At 33.6% G+C, this 22,696-nt stretch overlaps 3 long non-coding RNA genes across 3 annotated transcripts; 2 read left to right on the forward strand and 1 right to left on the reverse strand.

Moving 5' to 3' along the window:
- The first annotated feature begins 6,344 nt into the window (after positions 1-6,344).
- LOC138334008 (uncharacterized) lies at positions 6,345-8,563 on the forward strand. Its single transcript, XR_011210066.1, has 2 exons — positions 6,345-6,784; positions 7,802-8,563. It is a non-coding gene; the product is annotated as an uncharacterized lncRNA (long non-coding RNA).
- A 5,332-nt stretch (positions 8,564-13,895) lies between these two features.
- LOC138334295 (uncharacterized) lies at positions 13,896-16,590 on the forward strand. Its single transcript, XR_011210088.1, has 3 exons — positions 13,896-14,044; positions 15,112-15,224; positions 15,632-16,590. It is a non-coding gene; the product is annotated as an uncharacterized lncRNA (long non-coding RNA).
- A 2,022-nt stretch (positions 16,591-18,612) lies between these two features.
- Positions 18,613-20,212, reverse strand: LOC138334014 (uncharacterized). Its single transcript, XR_011210067.1, has 3 exons — positions 20,196-20,212; positions 19,452-19,599; positions 18,613-19,074 (listed from the first exon to the last, which is right to left on the reverse strand). It is a non-coding gene; the product is annotated as an uncharacterized lncRNA (long non-coding RNA).
- Positions 20,213-22,696: the final 2,484 nt, after the last annotated feature.

Genomic DNA, 22,696 nt, shown 5'->3' on the forward strand with positions numbered 1-22,696 from the left:
TTGGTTGTTTGAGTTTTTATCTTGATGGTGATAATATTACACGACATGCACAAAAAGAGCCATATTATAACATACTAATCGGTCATGCTACTCCACAAGGACCCGTAATATAATAAATAAGGTTGTAGTTTACAATACGCTGATGTGGTTTTGCCAATAATGTAAAAGCATTCATTATCTATAAAACAAGCTAATTCATATAAATATTGATTAAATGTGCGTATTGATCAAAAATCAGTTTGGTTAGAAAATTAGACATGATATGGTAGGTAATATAATTCATAAAAAGATTAATACCTTACAACCAAAATGATATTACCGTATATTCACTTACAACCACAATGATTTTACCGTATAGTCACTTACAACCACAATGATATTACCGTTTAGTCACTTACAACCACAATGATATTACCGTATAGTCACTTACAACCACAATGATTTTACCGTATAGTCACTTACAAACACAATGATATTACCGTATAGTCACTTACAACCACAATGATATTACCGTTTAGTCACTTACAACCACAATGATATTACCGTTTAGTCACTTACAACCACAATGATATTACCGTTTAGTCACTTACAACCACAATGATATTACCGTATAGTCACTTACAACCACAATGATATTACCGTATAGTCACTTACAACCACAATGATATTACCGTATAGTCACTTACAACCATAATGATATTACCGTATAGTCACTTACAACCACAATGATATTACCGTATAGTCACTTACAACCCATAATGATATTACCGTATTACCGTCATAGTCACTTACAACCACAATGATATTACCGTATAGTCACTTACAACCACAATGATATAACCGTATAGTCACTTACAACCACAATGATATTACCGTTATAGTCACTTACAAACACAATGATATTACCGTATAGTCACTTACAACCATAATGATATTACCGTATATAGTCACTTACAACCATAATGATATTACCGTTTAGTCACTTACAACCACAATGATATTACCGTATAGTCACTTACAACCACAATGATATAACCGTATAGTCATGATCACTTACAACCACAATGATATTACCGTATAGTCACTTACAACCACAATGATATAACCGTATAGTCATGATCACTTACAACCACAATGATATTACCGTATATTCACATACAACCACAATGATATTACCGTATAGTCACTTACAACCACAATGATATTACCGTATATTCACTTACAACCACAATGATATTACCGTATAGCCACTTACAACCACAATGATATTACCGTATAGTCACTTACAACCATAATGATATTACCGTATAGCCACTTACAACCACAATGATATTACCGTAGAGTCACTTACAACCACAATGATATTACCGTATAGCCACTTACAACCACAATGATATTACCGTATAGTCACTTACAACCACAATGATATTACCGTATAGTCACTTACAACCACAATGATATAACCGTATAGTCACTTACAACCACAATGATATTACCGTATAGTCACTTACAACCATAATGACATTACCGTATAGTCATGATCACTTACAACCACAATGATATTACCGTATAGTCACTTACAACCACAATGATATTACCGTATAGTCACTTATAACCATAATGATATTACTGTATAGTCATGATCACTTACAACCACAATGATATTACCGTATAGTCACTTACAACCACAATGATATTACCGTATAGTCACTTACAACCATAATGATATAACCGTATAGTCATGATCACTTACAACCACAATGATATTACCGTATAGTCACTTACAACCACAATGATATTACCGTATAGTCACTTACAACCACAATGATATAACCGTATAGTCACTTACAACCACAATGATATTACCGTATAGTCACTTACAACCATAATGATATTACCGTATAGTCACTTACAACCAAAATGATATTACCGTATAGTCACTTACAACCATAATGATATAACCCGTATAGTCATGATCACTTACAACCACAATGATATTACCGTATAGTCACTTACAACCACAATGATATTACCGTATAGTCACTTACAAACCACAATGATATTACCGTATAGTCACTTACAACCACAATGATATTACCGTATAGTCACTTACAACCACAATGATAATTACCGTATAGTCACTTACAACCACAATGATATTACCGTCTAGTCACTTACAACCACAATGATATTACCGATAAGTCACTTACAACCACACAATGATTACCGTATAGTCACTTACAACCACAATGATATTACCGTATAGTCACTTACAACCACAATGATATTACCGTATAGTCACTTACAACCACAATGATATTACCGTATAGTCACTTACAACCACAATGATATTACCGTATAGTCACTTACAACCACAATGATATTACCGTATAGTACTTATGTCATTACCGTATAGTCACTTACAACCACAATGATATTACCGTACTTACAACCACAATGATATTACCGTATAGTCACTTACAACCACAATGATATTACCGTTTAGTCACTTACAACCACAATGATATTACCGTATAGTCACTTACAACCACAATGATATTACCGTATAGTCACTTACAACCACAATGATATTACCGTATAGTCACTTACAACCACAATGATATTACCGTATAGTCACTTACAACCATACCGTATGATATAACCGTATAGTCACTTACAACCACAATGATATTACCGTATAGTCACTTACAACCACAATGATATTACCGTATAGTCATGATCACTTACAACCATAATGATATTACCGTATAGTCACTTACAACCATAATGATATTACCGTATAGTCACTTACAACCAAAATGATATTACCGTATAGTCACTTACAACCACAATGATATTACCGTATAGTCACTTACAAACATAATGATATTACCGTATAGTCATGATCACTTACAACCACAATGATATTACCGTATAGTCACTTACAACCATAATGTTATTACCTTTTATAGTCACCTACAACCACAATGATATTACCGTATAGTCACTTACAACCACAATGTTATTACCTTTTAGTCACCTACAACCACAATGATATTACCGTATAGTCACTTACAACCATAATGATATTACCGTATAGTCACTTACAACCATAATGATATTACCGTATAGTCACTTACAACCAAAATGATATTACCGTATAGTCACTTACAACCATAATGATATTACCGTTTAGTCACTTACAACCACAATGATATTACCGTATAGTCACTTACAACCACAATGATATTACCGTATATAGTCACTTACAACCATAATGATATTACCGTATAGTCACTTACAACCACAATGATATTACCGTATAGTCACTTACAACCATAATGATATAACCGTATAGTCATGATCACTTACAACCACAATGATATTACCGTATATTCACATACAACCACAATGATATTACCGTATAGTCACTTACAACCACAATGTTATCCGTATATTCACTTACAACCACAATGATATTACCGTATAGCCACTTACAACCACAATGATATTACCGTATAGTCACTTACAACCACAATGATATTACCGTATAGTCACTTACAACCATAATGATATTACCGTATAGTCATGATCACTTACAACCACAATGATATTACCGTATAGTCACTTACAACCACAATGATATTACCGTATAGTCACTTATAACCATAATGATATTACTGTATAGTCACTTACAACCATAATGATATAACCGTATATAGTCATGATCACTTACAACCACAATGATATTACCGTATAGTCACTTACAACCACAATGATATTACCGTATAGTCACTTACAACCACAATGATATTACCGTATAGTCACTTACAACCACAATGATATAACCGTATAGTCACTTACAAACGCAATGATATAACCGTATAGTCACTTACAACCACAATGATATTACCGTATAGTCATGATCACTTACAACCATAATGATATTACCGTATAGTCACTTACAACCACAATGATATTACCGTAGAGTCACTTACAACCACAATGATATTACCGTTTAGTCACTTACAACCACAATGATATTACCGTATTAGTCACTTACAACCACAATGATATTACCGTATAGTCACTTACAACCACAATGTTATTACCTTTTAGTCACCTACAACCACAATGATATTACCGTATTAGTCACTTACAACCATAATGATATTACCGTATAGTCACTTTACAACCATAATGATATTACCGTATAGTCACTTACAACCAAAATGATATTACCGTATAGTCACTTACAACCACAATGATATTTACCGTATAGTCACTTACAAACATAATGATATTACCGTATAGTCATGATCACTTACAACCACAATGATATTACCGTATAGTCACTTACAACCACAATGATATTACCGTTTAGTCACTTACAACCACAATGGATATTACCGTATAGTCACTTACAACCACAATGATATTACCGTATAGTCACTTACAACCACAATGATATTACCGTATAGTCACTTACAACCATAATGATATTACCGTATAGTCACTTACAACCATAATGATATTACCGTATAGTCACTTACAACCACAATGATATTACCGTATAGTCACTTACAACCACAATGATATTACCGTAAGTCACTTACAACCACAATGATATACCGTATAGTCACTTACAACCATAATGATATTACCGTAGAGTCACTTACAACCACAATGATATTACCGTATAGTCACTTACAACCATAATGTTATTACCTTTATAGTCACCTACAACCACAATGATATTACCGTATAGTCACTTACAACCACAATGATATTACCGTTTAGTCACTTACAACCACAATGATATTACCGTATAGTCACTTACAACCATAATGATATTACCGTATAGTCACTTACAACCACAATGATATTACCGTATAGTCACTTACAACCACAATGATATTACCGTATAGTCACTTACAACCACAATGATATAACCGTATAGTCACTTACAACCATAATGATATTACCGTATAGTCACTTACAACCACAATGATATTACCGTATAGTCACTTACAACCACAATGATATTACCGTATAGTCACTTACAACCACAATGATATTACCGTATAGTCACTTACAACCACAATGATATTACCGTTTAGTCACTTACAACCACAATGATATTACCGTATAGTCACTTACAACCACAATGATATAACCGTATAGTCACTTACAACCACAATGATATTACCGTATAGTCACATACAACCACAATGATATTACCGTATAGTCATGATCACTTACAACCACAATGATATTACCGTATAGCTGTAGCCACTTACAAACACAAATGATATGTACCGTATAGTCACTTACAACCATAATGATATTACCGTATAGTCACTTACAACCACAATGATATTACCGTATAGTCACTTACAACCACAATGATATTACCGTATAGTCACTTACAACCACAATGATATTACCGTATATTCAGTTATTTCCGAGGGATATGTTCACGATTTCGCGGGACATTGTTATTTTGTTAAAAGCCTATCTAAATCGGTACAGAAATGCAAAAGTTGCTTACCAAAGACTTACCACTTCGGTCTCACCACAAAGAGGGTGAAAAATTCTTTTTCTCTAACCCTATGCGCCACTTAGTGTCTCTTATTATGTCGCGTCAGCAATGAAAGCAAGGATGACGTGACCTGAATGAACTGTAGTCGTCGCCGTCAACGTCATTGCATTGTTGCCGTGACCTCGTTAAACTGTTACCACGGCGTCATGATAATGTTACCGCGTCGTCATACCATTATTTAGAACTTACAAAGATATCGTGTAGCTTGCCTTTGTCCTATGGTAAAATCCATAGAAACTTATACCCCGTTTGGGGTGTGACAGGAGAATCTCAACCCGAGGGGTAAGATTCTTATTCCGAGGGTTGAGATCATTTGCCTTCATAAATGTATTCGCTGTGCACAATTTTGCTTTTGTTAGCAGAGTGGTAACGGGATTTACCATCCCCAAGACGGCCGAATACGGACATGATAAGATATGAGGCCAAGTTGCCTGCAAACTGAGTACGTGAATTTTATTAACATGTACTCCGATTTTCTCTAACATAACCTCCCCTTATAAATGAACCTTAAAATGACAGTTGTCCGTACACATACAAAGACCGGATTACAGAACGATTTATCTTTACATGTTTGGACATGTTTAAAGGTGATTTGTTACGATATATGTGATGGTTGAATCGAGTTAGGGTTCGACCCCAGCTCAGAGTCATGCGGTGGTTTTGCCCTTATGGAATCTCTTCAACATAGACAACAACAGGTATTAGCGCAGTCTCGGAGCGGGGGTAACACGACAGGTACAATCTCTAATTTCCTTATTCCTTGTTCATTGTTTTAATAGCATGCATCAGATCAAGTTATCCAAACAGGGGATGTATGTGACATATTGGTACTGCGTTATTAGTGGGAGGCTCCGATAAGTTTTTAAATGGCCAAGATGGGTATATGATGATATCGCACTGAATCATCTATTGTATTAGTACAGTGTGCGCCTGGGACATCCGATTATCTATCACAAAGGTTATCTATCAGTGTTTAATCTCCAATATTAATTAAAAACAAAACCTTTAAATAACTTCTGGCGGTACAAAGTTCCTAGAAATCTATCTACGTTATCAGTGCAGCTCACGTGAGTTTGGTATACTACTATATATAACAGAATCCAATGATGATATGTATTCATACCAGACGTTGTACAACTTCCGCTGCTTTTCTCGGTAACGATCCTAAAGCAAAATTTGTAGGTAAGTAGATCTGTTACAACTGTTACTGAGATAAAACATATATTTAGATTTAGCTATTTTCTTCTTAGCATGTTATAAAAAGACTATTTCTAGATTACTTTGTATATGTTTATTCAATAACTATAACATGTTACAATTATCGGGTTTAAGGTTTGGTCCAGTGGTTTAGCATTAACATTAACTTATTTCGATGGACATAAACATTTTAAATTTTTATTTTTACTGTGCTCAAGAAGTTCGAATTTCGATACTGGAACATTTGCACCAATATGTATATCCATCATGAAATACTATGTCTTACACACTACCATTTCTACGGCTGCTGACGATTTATATACACTGTATGTATAACGAAGGACGTGCGATATCATAACCTATATTTTTTAATAAATAAATGACAAACATTACGGATATTTGTTACTATTACTATTCATTTCATATCCAAATTATTGTCTAAATTACTTTACAAAAGAACCAATACTTCATCCAATAGGCGAATATCTATCAAATTTTATTTACATATATATCCATTTTTTAGTAATTAGAACTTTACTTTGTTCAAAACTTGCAAGTTGTTCCTTCTGAGATTAGTTTCTTATATGGAAATATAGATTTCAACATTCGCAGGAGGGTAGTTTTCAGTTTTCAGTTCTCACTTTTGGCCTCGATTTCAGCTCTTGCACCTGTGAGCAAGGCCGTGGGCTCTGCACCCTGGCTTAGACACAATATAGTTCATCAAAGTGGTAGTTAACATTATGAAATATGACCAATACACGCTTTTATAATTATTGAGTGTTATTAAACTGAACTTTTAATTACTATCAAAGAGAAGAGGAATCGTTGTATACATGTGTGATAACAAATCATGTCATTAATTCCAGCAGGAAATATAGCGTTCATTATAAACATACTTAAAGTAATGTACGAATATTTTAAACCATTACAGTTTGGTGATAACGTTAATGATTAATGACATACATTTGTACTATCTTATATGTGCTTGTTTCTGTACTGTAGTTCCATGTACCAAGCAAAGCTGCTAAGGATGGGTCATTACCGGCAGAAATCCACAATATCGACGCTAGTATATTTTCCCGAGTCAACAACTACGCATCAGGTTGTCTTCTTGGGTCTCAGTTTGAAAGCTGATTTCAACATGATGCAAAGTGTGAATGGGGTATTGGAACAAGAACAACCTTATTCGGAGACGTACATGCTGGATCGTGACTAAGCGTACCGGTGACCATTGCCGTAAACGTTCCTTCCATTAACAACCATGAACTTTGTCAGGAGAATAGGTCGTTTTCTACAAGAAAAATGACATTGAACAGTTTGAAAGGTCGTGACAAAATCACAACATATTGAGAGAATCTTACAAGTTATAAAATAAAAGATTAATCATAAAAAATTAATTTTTTTTTAAATTTTATTTCAATATTAGATCGAAATTTGCATACCGAGATGACAATTCAATGAACATATTCGTTTACAATACATTTCAACCGAGGCTTTTTATCTCGAATTCGACGAGACCATGATGATGAATCATCACGTTATACAAATATCGCGTACTAGTATAGTGCGCATGAAATTCGAAGGGAACAGCAAACGGTTTATCCGTATCGATTTGATTCCATCTGATTAAAATCATATCTTTGATTTCGAATATCTGGTTTTAATCAGATTGGATTTGTTTTTCATTTTTCAACTGCAAACAATCATACTTCAAAACTTGGTTTAAGAATAATACAGATTTAACATAAAATATTATCTTATTAATTTCATGTGTTCGTCTTAATGCAATAACCCATTATATTGCATGTTTCTAACTATGCCTGGTTGTACAATTACTGCGAAAGCATAAAAATGTGATTAATTTCTTTTGGAATCAGGGGAGTTATCGCGAATTATTAAGACTGACACAACAGGATTGTTGATATGTTATTCACGACCATAATCCATTTTTTTTCCATTTCTAATCAAATACAAAATGATATAATAGTCAAACACAAACTTGTTATCAGTAGCAATAATATATGTAGTACACCATATACGATGCTCATTTATATGCTGTTAAAACTTTGTGAAACCTCAAGTATACAATATAGCAGTGTGTGAATGTATGTATGTTTTAGAAAGCTTTGGTACATTTTCGTCGTGTATTCTATCAATAGTGAGCCCCCTGGTATTGTATACTGCTATCACACTGAAGCATGCTGCCACTGAACAACACACCCCACATGGTCACATTATACGAGCAAACAAGTCCTTTGTGTTAAGCAGAAGAAAAAACTACCAATTCTATCGATTTTGGTATGTCATGGCCAGGGCTTTCCATGCGAATGAATGTACAGTAAAACGTTGTCAAAGGGAATGTTAGTCGCCTTTATCGACCATACAATTGGTCAGTAGGTACAATTGATCTCTAAAGTGTTATTCTCAATTCTGTATACATGTATTGTGATATTTGTATTTGAACTCTATATAGAATTCTACTTTATCACATTGCAGTATCCAAGTGGAAATTTCTGCTCGCTATGTAGACGATTATATAAGATTATATAAGTATAATACATAACTGCCTAAAGTATTGCCCTAGCCTTATTTTTAAAAAGAATTTTCAACCCCGCCGTGATTTTTTTTTTATTCTTCCTTGTCGCATTGCACCTCGTGACAAGAATGATTCTATAAATAGTATCTTTACATGCACAGACAGTGTGCTGTGGTCTGATTTCTATCTAGAAAGATTATTGATCGTATTAAATATGAGTTACTAAAACTTCATGTAGGAAACATTTCTAGTTTACAGCATTATAAGATAAGGCATGATCCGTATTCGAAATCAACATAATTGATAAAGGTATTGAGAATAAAAAAAATCCAATTTTGTCTTTAAAATGTCAAAATCTATTTGTAGTCTGTCCTGGTTGTGTGTATTAACAGCTTTCCCCATCGTCAGCATATTTCACAATTTTCAATCCGTAGTCAGAATATTGTTCAGGCTAAATATTTGTAACCATAAAACTGAGATTGCAATATGAGATTCATTTTGTATCAATAATTATTAAAGGTTATTATATTCAAAAAACATATAATAGGCATCGTTATAATGGTATGCAGCGGCATCGAATTCAACTTTCACTAAGAGGGTCTGAGTTCGACTTTTCGAAGATTAGAAGATATGGATTTATTGAGAAAAAAAACTAAAAACAAAACATACGTAATCGAAGAATAGATTCTGATAAAACGACTCGATATTGGGACACTTTTTGCTTATTTATTTAAAGAAACATTTGAGAAATGATTCGGAAAAACACAAAATGCAACAATAACAACAAGAAGGAATAATAAGAGAACGGCGTAGCCCTGTGAAGTTAGAAACCTAAAGTGAAAGTGAAAGTCACACTACACTGTGTGTACAATATTGCATACTAAGAATTTAAAGGACCACAGTTTGTGGAAATTTTCAAACACCAAGGTCGCCGTCAAAGCAGGATTTCCCACTGGCAGACATCCAAATTAGATTTTTAGTGCACACGTAGGTGCATAGCTATCACCAGGCCACTATCACTGCGTATATGTATTTATAATGGCGGACAGTGTAACTGTGGAAAGAGCGGCACAGCCTTACCAGGAAAAGAAAACACTATGATATTTCTATACACTATCACATGTTTATTTACACTATTTATAATCATAAATACACTACGCGATTATTGAGACATACGGTACAAGATATGGACTACGCTAACAATTCTGTAGAGATCCTCTTTTTCCAACAAATGTAACTCCTCCAGCTGTGTAATCGTTTATTCCTAGCTAGCTAAGAGTATCTTTATACCAGTGCACACAAGTTACAAACACCTCAATGTCAACACCTGTCCACATGCAGTCACAGGTAGAAAAAGTACATGTACCCATGGCATAAAATGCTCTCAAACAACTAAATGTTGGTCTGGGAACATTACAGTAGACCGGTTAAATGCACAAAACATCCCGTTTACTCCTGATGTTGATGCAAATGTCTCCTTTCATATGCAGGTACCTTATGGCCATAGAAAAGAAATTATCTAATGACATAAGTGATTTATTGATTTATTTCCGAACTATATAAATTTTTCAAGAGTGTTGTCAGCATAAGCCCGTGTTCGCATATAAAGGGGAAGGGGTATTTATATTAAAACATAGTTGTGATATCATCTTTCGTGTAATAAGTCCAATATCTGAATGGAAGGACTTTGGTAATCAATCCATTAAGTGAACTGCACTGTCCAATAATTTAACAACTTAATGGATAGTTTTGGTCACTTAATGGACAGTAATGGACATAAATAATGCATATTTGTGTATTATAACCTCGGTATAATCCACATTGTTACAGATTTCCTTCAGAATATGAATGATAGGCACATATCATTGGTTGTAATATTTAGCTAATTCCAGCATTAAGGATGTACACCTCTGAGAAGTCAAAATTTTCTTGTATTAAACTTTTTTTCTCATATAGATTTTTGGAAAAAGGAGTTCATGCTATAAAAGAAAATGTAAGAAAAAACATATGTCCGTGTGCTCGTTTTTGAGCTTTTGTCACTGAAAGACACCTAGTTGACAAAATATTGGATTTTATGGGAATTTTGCCGTTTTGACCATATAAGATAGAGATTAAAGCCATAATTTCCTAATGAGGTGTTTGACATGTATGAATGTTTGTAGAATTCATTTTCTAGTAGTCTTCTTTAAAAATATACCAGTTTTGATCAATTAGACTAATATTTTTTCTCAGAATAACAACTTATGCTACCCCTACCCCTTAATTTTGTGCTACCAAATGCACCATTTTCAGCCATTTTTGCCAAATTTAACCCTTTATAGAAAAAGTTCTGGTATTAAACTTTTGTTATTATTTTGCATATCAATAGGGAAACGGTTGTTCTTTCTAAATCAGGAAGAAAAATTGGGGGTCCGTGTGCTTACTTTTTTGCCCCATTTGAATTTTTGTTATTTTTCATTATTTTAGAGTAAAAAATAAAAGTGCCCAAATTACCATTAAATGTAAAAATAAAGTCACAAAAGTGTATCGTTTCACATATTAGTGCTCAATATTTTAATTACTACGAACCTAGTAACGATTTGCAGCAAAAATTAGCTTAATACAGCTAAAAATGCCGGCGCAGTAATGATTTAAGTAAAAACAATTTCAGTAAAAAATGGTAAAACTGTGGCTCTACTTGAAGCAAAAAAAGACACAATTTCAAAATGGCCGCCAAATGGGCCATATCTTAAAATCCCCGTATAAAAAAAATCTACTAAAAATAGAAATGTAATTTTTTGACAAAATTTGCATCTGGCAACTTGCTACAGATACTGATAAATTATATTTGAAAATCTCATAACTTCTTTGGTCTATGTTGAAACGAGACTTCAACGGGACTGAAACCTCAGAAGAATTCATCCTTAAACATGCGTGTAGTTGCAGTGGCCCATGGGGAATGATTCGTATAATGTCCATGGAATTCAGCCTTTTCACATAATTTCGAAACTCCAATGCCTTATTTAGAGTCACATTGGACATATCCAGCATGCCCTTTGAAATTTACACCGCTTTGTTTAAAGAAGCTGCCTTTTCTCTTTCTGTTTGCCAGGTTGTGAACACGTTCAGGACCCATTTTGATTTATCCTCGATTTTTTTCCTCTTTAATCGAAATCTAAATCTTATTCCTTTCAAAGCTTCTAGAATATTGTATTTTCTTCAATGCCCTGTGTAATTTTAGGCATGTCATTTTCATCACTTATCTCGGAAAAAAATATCCGATTTTAAATTTGGCATTATGTTTTCCGTTTGGGTCAGTGAAGTTTCTTCTTCTAAATCAAGACAGTGTTCACATTATTTGAAAACGTCAAAAACATATCCTCTCCGTCTGACGACATTTTTTAAACTAATATTGCTTTACTTGTACATGCTATGTTTCAGCGCACACAAAGTATGAAAAGCATGGGCAGTTATATAATTAGTGGACAAACTGTCCATTACGTTAATGAAAGAGTCCTGAGGGTACCTTCGTGTATATATACTATGCATGATTGCACACAAGGTATGAGAAGCATCGGCAGGTACCCGGAAATGAAATATTTGTCAGACTGTATTATGTTTTAAGTTAGAGAGAAGCCTCAAAAGTGTCAATTTTGTGTCAATATATGGATATGTAGTTGTAGTAACACCTTGTATGCAGTGTTTTGCTTGTTATGACGTCGTTAATTACAAAGCGTTACGTCCCCTTTGGATAGGTTTTATTGAGACGACGATCACCGAAAGCATCACAATAATTAACTCTGCTATTTAGAATATTGATGAAATTCCATAGTCTGTACCTCTAAAACGTTTTTGTATTTGACAACCAAATGTGACGCATTCATGTTTATCGAAATCTCTAGTTTCATAAATGAAATTTAAAATCTAAGTTTGTTTGAAAATAGTCCAAATGCAAACCAAAATAGCAAGAAGGTCTATTTCTTCTCCCGTCAACTTGTTTTGAAAATATTATTAGATTAAAGTAAGGTTGTTTTTTGTTAGAAATGATATGGCTTACACCTAACGTTAAATCAACAGCTGATTACATTCCAAAATGGACGACTAGTCTGTATCTTTTTGCTAACAGCTTTGTCGGAAAGTTTATTTCCATGTTTCACTGTTGTATGTGTTATTTCTTCATTCTTCGTGCTTCATCCTGCTGTTCCTTTTTTTCTGAGCTGTACGTCACTATTCTTTCGTTGGAAGACTTTTTCCTGTTCTTTTGCATTTAAGCAAAACATGACAACACTGCCCAGTAATATTGTTTAATCTTAACTACTTCCTCAATATATTCCTAATGCAACATCTATGCCCTTTGTTGACCAATGCACATCTCCTCTGCTCCTCGTCCAGGTCATTTTGCGATTTAACATTGCTTTACGAGCTTATGTTTATATTATCAATGTTTGTCGTAGAGATTTTGTGTGATGGAATGTGTCTATCATCACCTCATCTGCTTTTCATGCATAAGAATTTGGCAATAGGTTAAGATTGTGTATTTAGCTGCCAGGCAACAACTTAATCTTCCCGTTATGGATATCCACGTGACTTAGACCTGTACTAGTATATAAAGCAGTCCCCTTCGGTATCAAACAATTGATAAGGAGTTACATTGCATACCGTAGCTTCAGCTGTTTTTCGTGATGTTACATTACATTTCCACATACCGTGTTGGCATGATTCTATTAAGGGTAGGTAAACCTTTTATATTGAAATCTAATTGTTTTAATGCATTTTTAACGTGCATCCTTTTTGTTTCCTATGGAATAAATGGTATATAACAAATAGTATTTAATTATTTCAACCGATTAAAACATGAATGTAAAACAATATCTTTAAAACTGCAAATGTTTCAAAAGAAAAATATATACCATCATATGTAGAGCAACTTGACAACAGCAGTCCTTATTAACACTTTAATAATTAGATGTAATTCGATGGCTAAACAAATAACAACAAATGAACAAAATAAACATACAATAAGTATAACATAAACTTTATTTGTTTTACATCGATTGCAAAAGTTATATAACTTATACAAATCACTTTCGATAGCTCAGGTGTAACTGCGCTAGAGTTTTTTAAGCGGTAGGAAACCGGAGTACCCGGGGAAAACCCACGTGATCGGGCAGGTGACCCATGACCTTTCCCCCTCCACTGCCGAGGTTTAAATCCCGGCCAGCTAGTGAAAAGCATGATGACGTTCCATTTACAAGATGGAACATAAAGATTAAAGTGGATGTAGTCCCGTCCTTCTCAATTCTAAAGACTGTTTGATAAATAAACAGGTCTGAAAATGATTTTATTGTCAGATGAAGACATAACATTTGTGAAAATTGGTGTGATCACTTAAATAACGGTTAAATGTTCTTCCTGTTGTATGGAGAACTGTGATCTAGTGACAGTATTTATTGGACAATGAAGAAAAAGGTGCATTTCGTCGTCAAGAATACTGCGTAAGTTCCAGAGACGCTATGTGAGATAGAAATGTTATTCAATCTTCCTTTAAATAGTCAGTGTTATCTACACAGAATTGCCCGTTTCCAATTTGTTCTTTAAAGATACAATGTATATGTGCCATACCTAGATGAAAATTTTGACATGCTGTTTTTTTCCTGCAGTTTTGTTATGTCAAAATTGGTTTACGATGTGATTAGGGGTTTAGTTTCACAACTCATAAATAACATACATGTATAAGTGTGCCATTAATAACTGGGGTTCACAATGGCATCATTGTTTGTAATCAATTTCTTTATAGGCAGGTGATCATGTCGATGACATTTTCCAAGACACGGGTATGTGTTCCACACATCACGTACATATGATTTTAATGATGAAACCTGCCAGTGTGGTGAACGCATTCATACAAATGTAAGTATTTGGTTTATTCAAATCACAAACACATTTTAACCTTGCTTTTCTTCAGATTGGCCAACATATAATGGAAATTGTAGGATGCTCCGGAATAAAAAAATGATGTCACTCTTTATGACGTCACCTTTGAATCAATGTCATATTAATCAAATACAATAAATGAAGAGACTAGGGAAAGTGTATTTTTGACCTGGAATTTATAATGGTGTCGTTAAATATGAAACAGATATTTGCGCCAAAACTCAGATCGCATTGCTTAAAAATCAATAGTAATAGGTGATACAGTAAAGCACGCTGATAACAAACACGATTGTATCGAATTTAATATTATAACGTAGGGAATTTCATTCTCTACCAGGGTTGCCAAACTATGTCTGTAATCGATGTATTATTTTTATGTGCAGAAAATGAATGCTCCAAACGAAATGATAAGATTCAGGAACGGCAAAGACAGACATCTCGGAGTGAGGAATCACTTTGACCCAGAAAATCATCAGAATTATATTCAGTATGCAGTCCTCGGAGCAGGAAAAGTTGATGAGATTGGTGATCGACGTGGTCACATTTTTCCATGGTATCTGTCAGATATCCGATAATCGACGTGGCTTCAGATAAATATCTGAAAATAAACATAATCAACAAATTGAGATCTTTCGAATTCAATGTTTTGGACTTTCTAAGAGGACAAAATTAGGGGAACCATTTCGAAGAAAAATTGTCAAAATACACAGAAAGCTTAAAGTTACCGTGCTGCTAAATGAATGCAAAATTTTGGTCAACAGTTAAAATTACTAACACTGAATACGTACTCAAACATAAAACTTCAAATATTTGTATCTACCATTTCTCAGTAAATAATAAAGATATTTCTATCAAAAGTCATATACATGTTCATCTTTGTGTCCAGTTTTACACATTACATTTTGGAATCAATTGGGAGAGAAGATAGCTGACACATGGCCATATTGGATGTTTACTTTTTATTTAAGGGAAAGGAGAGAAAAGCGGAGAACATATCCTTCTTTCCTGTGACAGTCTTAGATCACTCAATGGTGGGCGCCCGTATCTATCTGGCATATCTCGTTAGATATTGTTTGTTAAGGATAAATCTATATGGTGAAATTAACGAACATTGATAATTCAATATATGTAAAAAAGAAAGTATGCATTTGTTTTGTTAAAAGGAAGATATAGGCGACCGCCAGCAGTATGGAAACTTTAATCTTTATATTAAGAGTTATTATGACTACTTTGTTTACTTATTGATCTGGACTGTTCTTTGTTTATATCCTCTTATTTTTTAAATACATTTTGTTGTTTGAAAAAAATATACAAAATTAAATAAAACAATCTTAAAATTTAATGTGATTTACTTTTCCTTCCAACCAAATCAAATTGTTGTCGATATGTATGAAATACCCAAATTATTGTATTCACATCCACGTGGTTCAGTATGAATTTATTATTCATAAGTACGTACAATATTAATGTAGTACAATGCATTTACATCTCAGGGACTTAACAGTTGGCAGTCTTTATTCCAATTGAAATGTTCAAATATGTAATGGGTTCATATATTTAGAGATATATCATTAAGAATAATATTAATACAAGGTAAAAATCAGTTTAAAATATTAGTTTATTTGTTTGTCTCATTACAAATCGAAACCAGTACATTAAATCATTTATAGTATGTATGTGTGAGTGAGGGTGAAGGTGCGTGAGAGGATGTGTGAGAGAGGGTGTGTGAGGGTGTGTGAGAGGATGTGTGGAGATGGTGTGTGTGTGTAACATCATAGATTGTAGCCAGACCCGCTTGATGAAATACTGATATCGCCAAGACAGGAATTTGCAATGGCAAATATTCATACTTACATTCTTTTTCTCTTTGAATACACTTACTTTCTGCAGTGTCGCTAAATGCCACTCTAACTACTATAGCCATTTTTCTTTGATGATTATAAGTAATATAAGAACAGACGTTTTCAGAGGTTGTTTTTTCTTACACTTTATTTATACAATGTAGGACACCAGATTTACTGATAGGAGGTTTTACATAACCTGACCCAGTGTCGGGGCCTAGGTACACTCAGACAAGACACGATAGAGGAACCGAAACTAGGCATACCAAACATGTACATGTATTATCGATTGCAACACTACAAATATATATGACCCATGCCCTCTTTTCACTACTGACAGAGAGGTTGGAAATATTACAACTGGCTAAAGTGTAACGTTTCAAAAGTGGGAACTATTTCACAAAGTATTTCATTGTAAAAGGCCCTTAAACGTATATATTACGTATATTTGGGGGCTATGAGGACTAACACGTAAAATAGTGTCCCGTACTGAAAATATTTAAACAGAATCCAAATGTAATTTCATGAAAGATCATGAAGTGCGATTCTGTTTAAATATTTTTGCCTTTTCCTATATATCCCATACTGCCATTTACACTGATCAGATCAGTGTATGTATACAGGTATATGTATATGTCGATCCGTCCAGGATTAACAAACATGAATGAAATCGAAAGTGACCTTTTCTCGAAATGTTGTAAAGGTGATAGGCTCCATTTAATGTGCTGTATTATGGCAACGAAATCTGTCGCCCAACAACGACGGATAGGAGTCTTGGAAACAAACGTAATTTGAAAAAATATCGTCATTTATCAACGAAACAATAAATATTCAAACTTTTGAATACAAATCTTCCATATCAGACGTTTAGTTGGTAGCTGAAAACATAAAGGGGTTCCCTAGTTTCTGATGAGGTCTGCTGTGGTATGCACACCAACGTGTCGTATCTCTCTGTGTGATATGAGGTCGGATCAGTGTATTGTAGTATAGTACTCTATTGTATGAGTTGACGCTGATTTTATTTGTATGTCGGATGTCGGTGTTGTGCTTATTTGTTATTTATTTTCGCGGGGATGATATTTTCGTGATTTCATGGTACATTGCTATGATCACGAAAATTTAATCCGCGAAATATTAAGAAATCGTTGAATCATTTATACCCTAAAAGCGGCATCTCAAAAATTTAAAATCGCTAAAATTTACACTCTTGTTTTTTTATATCAAATCGTGAAAAATTTGACCAGCTAAAATAACCGGTCATATGGTACTGTTTATCGAACTACTCTATACCCGTTTTATTTTTAGAACATTGAAATTTAATTTTTTATTGTTACATTTACGATGTTTGTATTCATTACGTCACCGTATATAGAACACCGGAACTAAAAGCGTTGATATTAGTATTATCCTTCTCTAAAAGTTACTGCCCCGGCATATGTACTGCATAATTTTAGTAAACTGTTTGATCTATGCTGTTGCACAAGAATGCAAACATTCTAAAGAAATAAAAACAAAAGCTAAAATAATATTTGTATTTCCAAATTTTAATTCCTGTTTTTATAAGTGCTGTTTCAGATCGGAATACAATCATTTAAAATTTCAAAATAATAAAGGTCCTAAGTTGCTGGTATAAAGTGTCTTCAGTTCTATTCTTAATGAAAATATGTTGTCCGTTCCAAAAAAAAGATATCCAGTGCTCCTTTTTAAACATTATTTTTAATCTGTTTCAATTTAATTTTCCGAATGAGCGATAAATTGTTCACATCACATAAAAGTTTGTAATTGCATCTAGTGGAATACTCAGTTGAATTGAAACTGAAGCCCAGCCGACAATCAGATGTAGGAGAATCAGCCTGAGAAAACATTTAATATGTCACACGGTCACTCAGTTCACTCCGTCCTGCAGTGACATCTGAGACGTCTGTTACTCTAGGACCTTCACCGGTACCGCCAGTGTCGTCCGAATGACTCTCCGCCATCTGCAACTAAGCATATAAATTATATGTTACTTACATGTACATGTCAGACAAATAGAATGAAAATTCAACTAGAGTACAGTAGAGTAGAACTACATTATCTTAGGGTAATAGATTACCAACAAAAAGCATAAAGAGAAATGGTAATTCAGTCGGATATCATTCTGACGGAAAGAAACAAATAAAGGGACATTTAAAAGCAAATTTCGTAAATATTTATTAGAAAATATTGGTTTCTGTGATCACTGCATCTGCAGTCTTCATTTAATATGGTCATAAGTTTCATTGGCGTGTCCTAGTATAAAATAGTCGTATGGTGTTGAATTAATATAATAAATACATTGAATTGTACAATTTGATACCTAGATGTAAGAACTATGACATACCTGATGACGAAATATGTCTTCATCAAGTGAAAACAACTTCATTATCATGAAAAGCAGCGAAAGCTCCAAATTCTGCCACGTAGTAAAATTAATGCCCGGACCAACTTGCTTAAATACTAATAAAGCATTCAGAACACTCCGTCTACATCTGCCAACAAATGCAGTAAATCAAGAGGAGATCCGATTAATAATACAGTTGTTTAGGTGTAAGTCACGTGGGTTAATTTTTATATCGAACGCTGTTATGATTGACATGATCTAGGAATTACATTTCAAATAGTTTCGATTTCGATTTCATCTGTATATACATATCATATGTGTTTTTAAATTCCGGGAGACTCCCGCAGAGTCCGGGAGGGTTGACAGGTATGCATATGTATTGCTACTCTCAACCATAAAATAAAAGCACCATTACCAGACATTAAAAATTAAAACATGATGTGTTTTTTTTTTTTTTTTTTTTAATTTGCAATACAGACTATTGAACAACCTTGGCATATCAGTTCTATCTAGTAAAAGAAAGAATGACATATTTGCAAACCTTTGACAAGGAACACAAATACTAAAATCTCATATGAAGAAAGTTGTAACAAGATTTAAATAACATTGGTAAAGAGAGAGAAATGTTGAAAAAGTATTTATATTTTCAATATGATTTATATAACCCTTTGGTGATAGTTTAAATGTTAGGTGAATGCATTATCTGTCAAGTATTAAATCTGGTGTCCAGTGTCAGAAAATTACCTTCTATTCAACCAAGAGATTCAGCCATGACGGTCTATAGTCAGCTATGGTGGTTAGGGTGTCATTTTCGACACATTGCCCCAATTTAACAGATGAAGGAGAGAATGATTTGTTTGCTAATGGAATGTCTGTCTTGTTGCTTATATAAGTGTACCTAGTTATCATAGGATTTCAATTAGCGGGTCTGGCTTTCCATATACTGGAAATGACTGAACTTTATAGTTTATATTTTTAATGTGACAAAACAACAAAGTTCTGTTAAATTAGTACATTTTTATTTTTGAAACGTAGAACTTGCGTCATTAGGGTGAACATTGTAAAACATCGAGTAAATCGGGACGTACAGACACAGAATATATTTAGACAAGTACATATAAGAATTCTATTTTTACATATTTTCAATTATCCTCATGGTTGAAACTATGAAGATTTGAACAAAACTAAATGAAGATAAATTCATATGTCTAATGTTTATTTGATAAACATGATTTTATCTATACTCTGGAAAACATAATAAGACTTTAGAGATAAAAAAAATATGCATTCAAAATACTTCGACACTGTGTATTTGCCAACATGATAAGTTCAAACGCAGGCCATGTCTAATAAACTTAAAGATATGTACATCGCATTGTATAGGCTAAATGCATTTCTTTATTCCACTTAAACAATTGTATGAGAAAATTTTCCAATTATCATTTAAATAAGTTGGTCGAGTAATTTTGATCTACCACTACGTTTTTTGTCCGTTTGTGGACAAAACACAGCTTGCACTTGTATATATAGTATAAGTCACGTAGGTTCACTTCATATGCATTCATCAATTATAATTAAATTCTTCACATTAAATGTTGACGTGAAGACTGTTTGTTTTGTTACACAGAACCTACGTTATGTTGATTGATTGCGTGTTTTGGTGATAGCTATACACATAATTGTACACTAAAAACTAATCTGATGTATACCAGGGGAGATATCTGTTGTGGCGACGACCTAGACTTCTGAGGATTCCCGCAAGCTCTGATCCTTTCATGATATACACTAATTTATTCTCAAAAGCTTTCACTTTCGGTTTCTGACTTAAAAATACCACACTGTAAAACTTATTATGCGTATGCATTGCATTCCTTTCGTAAAATCATAATTTAGAAGTATCTTTTTTAAGTTACTATCACTTTCGTTATATCCACCTCTGGACTATGTAATAATGAATCCTAAGACAGTACAGAAGATAAAAAAAACTGACCAATCACAGGCCAGCAGAGACTTCCTGATGTTTAGTGAGACATCGACACCAAATTCCAAAGCTACACATTCTGATTTCAAATATCCATGTAAATCAAAGGAACAAACTATCTGTCTCATCTCAGCCTTCAGTTTTTCTTTATGTGACATAGTCCAGGGGTAGATATACCGATAGTGACAGTAATCCCTGGTGTATCAAGAATGCTGAAAAATGATAACGCATAAAATGAACCTGTTACCAATATCTGGGTCAACATCTATCTCGAAATCAATTTATCAATATAAATTTATAAATGAATATCGATATTTCGAATTGAACATGGCCAGTGCTATCGTAGACTTAAGAGATGAGCAAGGCTGGGATCGTGATGTTGGTCGCTACCATCCAAAACGGATAATATAATTCCTTCATCGCTGTTACGTAATACTAGTACTGCTCCTGACCATGATATTGTCAGCAATTATATGCTGACAACACAAGTGTGAGATTAAAACAAAAATTAAGTATTTTAAGAATCACTTATGGAACATCCCATAGTTGTATCCAATGGCATTCCTGTTTTCTATTCATCAGTGGATTAACTCCTTTTAGCGATATCGTAGGAGACATTTGACATTTGAAAAAAATAGCATGTACACATTTTATTAATCCCAACACCAAGGACATTTACTATTATATAAATATGTTTAGAGTACATTTATCATTACAATTATCTCCCCCTGCTTTCTCCATAAGATGATATTTATTTATTTTTAATTCGTATCAAAACATTATCAATGGTGTCAAGATCTGTCGATTACCATATGCACCTTAGGCGTGACAAAAGTTAATACTTGCCAATGGAAATACCTGCTCGTGTTGTGGCCTAGTTTTCTGAGGATTTCCAATAATTATTCATATCAGTCTGGGTATTTCCATTTACCAAATACTTGGCGAGAACACTTTAATAGTATAGGGGAATATCATATACTTTAATACCTACTTCTTCGTTATTCAAAATGCATATTGAACAACATTTAGAATACTCGTAATGATATTCGTAGTCGCCTTTAGGGTAGAAAAGTTCTGTCAGTTACCAGTTGTTGGTGGGATTTTCATTTTTGCATTGATATTTAAGTAATTTTATTTTTTGTTTTCTAAATCTTAATATCATAAATTATTTTACAAAAATACGTTTTTACGTCTGTGGCATTTGCCATTGTCAAAGCTCAAAACATGATAAATGACTTAATAATATGTTTCTTAGGTTTTTTAT

The sequence above is a fragment of the Argopecten irradians genome, chromosome 1 (genome assembly GCF_041381155.1).
Source record: "Argopecten irradians isolate NY chromosome 1, Ai_NY, whole genome shotgun sequence".
NCBI lineage: Eukaryota > Metazoa > Mollusca > Bivalvia > Pectinida > Pectinidae > Argopecten > Argopecten irradians.